We start from the raw sequence: 3,391 nt of genomic DNA on the forward strand, positions 1-3,391 counted from the left end.
TTATCACAACATCACTTGTATTTGTTTACAACACCGGAGTCTGTAACGCCTCTCTGGTACTATATAAGCCACATTGAGCCTACAAATAGGTGGGAAAATGTGGGATATAAATATAACAATAATAATAAAATAATAATAATATGGAACAGCGGGGTCCATGTCGTTCATTTTTTCAATGTACATGTTTGTAAAATGGCTGCTCCCACTGCACATGCCAGCACATACACGAGCACTCTGTGTCACCAGATCCTCTTCTAAACTACTACCAGAACTGAGCACAGCCCCAGCTGGACATTTCAATTCCAGCCCCTATGTTCTATATAACATGAGATTCTTATTCTTTAACTAGTTTTGTGGAATAGGCTGGGTTGGGGATGAACTTGGAATTACAGAAGGTTATGACTGGAAGAAGCTTGAAGAGATTGTTGTAGATAGAAGTCAGTCCAGATAAAAATCATTCAGTTCAACAAAATTTCACTTTTTTCCGCCTCAGGGGGATTTACCCTTTTGCCTCATGTTATGGGCACCATTTTATGTAACCTGGTTTACCTCTCAGTCAGGGTCCACAAAACAGATTGTACTTCAGTTGAGCTGGATGCAGGCCTGAAGGGCTCTTTCTTAGTAACATAGTAAATGACGACATATAAAGACCTGAACGGTCCATCCAGTCTGCCCAACTTTCCCGTGAATAGTTCACTCTCAAAAACGACCAGCAGTCCTGGTGAGCAACTTCAACTTTTCTTTTACTGAACAACAAACTGAAAAAAAAAAAAAAAAAGTTAATGGAAACAGTCTAATATTTACAGCTCCAACACATGTAGAGACAAGTCAAATCCAAGCAAAATCACATTTATCTCTGGACCAGGGTTCTTCTGAGCAATGGCAGTGTCCCACTAGGAATGAAGCTCCTCCACTCTCATCCCTCTCCTACCTGTGGTGTCTTTTCCCACCAAGCACTCCTTTCCTTGAGGCTCCCACACTGAGGAAACAAGCTGCAGACCCACTTTATCCTTGGGCAATGATCTCATACATTGTCACCACAGTTTTCACCCACTTTGTTCCAGGACTTCCCCCTCAGTACTCAAGGTCTCAGCAGGACCAGGCAACCAAAGACCCCATTGTCCACAAACTCAATCCTTTTTTTTATCTCCTCCTCAACCTGCCAACTAGGGCTGTGATTCTCTGTATCCACTCACAGGGCTAGTGGCTCCATCTTTCGTTGATATAGAGGGGCATAATCGAACGGAAACGCCTATCTCCATGGGCGTTTATCTCCGAGAACGGGTCCGTGAAGGGGCGGGCCGAACCTTATTTTCGAAAAAAATGGACGTTTTTGAGCTGGGCGTTTGTTTTTTTTAGCGATAATGGAAACTAAAAACGCCCAGCTGAAAAACGTCCTAATCTGAGCCATTTGGGAGGGGCCACGATTCGTAGTACACTCGCCCCCCTGACATGCCAGGACACCAACTGGGCACCTAGAGGTCAGTGCGGTGGACATCAGACAACGCTCCCACATGCATAGCTCCCTTACCACGGGTGCTGAGCACCCAACCCCCTCCCCTAAAACCCACTACCCATAAATGTACAACACTACCATAGCTCTTAGGGGTGAAGGGGGCACCTACATGTGGGTACAGTGGGTTTTAGAGGCCTCCCATTTACCAGCATAAGTGTTACAAGTGGGGGAGGGGGGTGGGCCTGGGTCCACATGGCTGAAGTGCACTGCGGTACCCACTAAAAGTACTCCAGGGACCTGCATACACGCAGGCCTCTAGGACTTGATGCTGCTGTATAACTTTGGCACACCAGTTGACATCTGAAGACTAATCTCTCCGAAAACGTCCTTTATTGGAATAACCGCCTTTACTCACAATTAACTGCAGATCAGAGGTAGTGCCCCACTGGCAACAAGTCTCCCTGGTACTGAGATGAGCAGTAGGTCAGAGCTGGCAGAATGCTGTACAATGCCCTCTTTCAGCCACATTCAAGGGAAGAACTAAGTTGTCTAACGTGGCTAACACAGGAAAGGGAACTAAAACTGGCATACAAAAATGGCCACTACCACATGGACTACAACAGGAAACACAACAGGGCACTCTCTGACCCAGTAGGCAGGGGGAAAAGCACCATGGGAGAAGAGCCTACCAACTACCACTATCGTGAGACTGTAACACAAGCTAATGAAATCACGGAGCCCAATACCCTACACCCACCACAATGCAATGCTGATGTGACCCTGTACTGCACCCGAGAGCCACATCTGACCCAGGGAAAGGCTGTGACAGGATCGAACATATTCTGCTGTCATGGAGGTGGGTACGGCATTTGAGGCTGGCATACAGGCTGGAAAAAAAGTTTGTAAAGTGGGGTTTTTTTGGTGGGAGGGGGTTAGTGACCACTGGGGGAGTCCGGGGAGTTCATCTGGGCAGTTGGGGCACTTTTTTGGGACTTGTTCGTGAAAAAAAAGGGTCCAAAAAAAGTGACCCAAAATCGCGGTAAAAACGCCTTTTTTTTTTTTTCGATTATCAGCTAAAGACGCCCATCTCTCCTTGGCTGATAACCACGCCCCAGTCACGCCTCCACCACGCCTCCGACATGCCCCCGTCAACTTTATTTGTCTCCGCGATGGAGTGCAGTTCGAAACGCCCAAAATCGTCTTTCGATTATACCAATTTGGGCGCCTTTGCGAGGAAAACGCCCATCTCCCGATTTGGGTCAAAATATAGGCGTTTTTCTCTTTCAAAAATAAGCTGGATAGTGACCCCCAGAAAATCCTCTCACTGTCTGCCTGTAACAGAGGCACTTTTCAGGGGGGGGTCACAGTATCATTTGGGTTTGTTTTATTATTGCTATATCAATGTATCATTTCTGATATTATGCTATTTGATGGTGACCAGCTGATGAGCCAATTGGACCTGGCTATGTCTGGATTTGTTCCAGAATAAGGTTAAGAGGTTGTAATTATTTCAGAATATTGAGAAACATGAGCACATCATTCCTGTTTGGTAGAAGCTATATTGGCTCTCTTTCAAAGTAAGGTACAGGTTTAAAACTCTGTATAATTTATAAATGTGTATCCAGGGGATTGCCAAGTTATTAGCTAGACGATTAATTAAGTGTGCCCCATTGGATTACTTTGTTCCTCTCAAATGTTAGAACTGTCATTGTTAGTGGCAATCTGTTTGGGCCAACATTTTTTTCTTTATGTGGGCTCAAATTTGTGGAATCATCTCCCAGTTTTGCTGACAGAAGAAAACAATAACCTTTTGTGAAGGCCTCACTAAATTTAGGCCAGTGTCATGGAAGCCAGAAGCAGAAGGAACAGAAGAGATAACATTGGGTGCAGAAAAATCTGCAACAAGAAAAAAAAAGGAACAGAAGAAAATGTCAA

This window comes from Microcaecilia unicolor, chromosome 1, assembly GCF_901765095.1.
Source record: "Microcaecilia unicolor chromosome 1, aMicUni1.1, whole genome shotgun sequence".
NCBI lineage: Eukaryota > Metazoa > Chordata > Amphibia > Gymnophiona > Siphonopidae > Microcaecilia > Microcaecilia unicolor.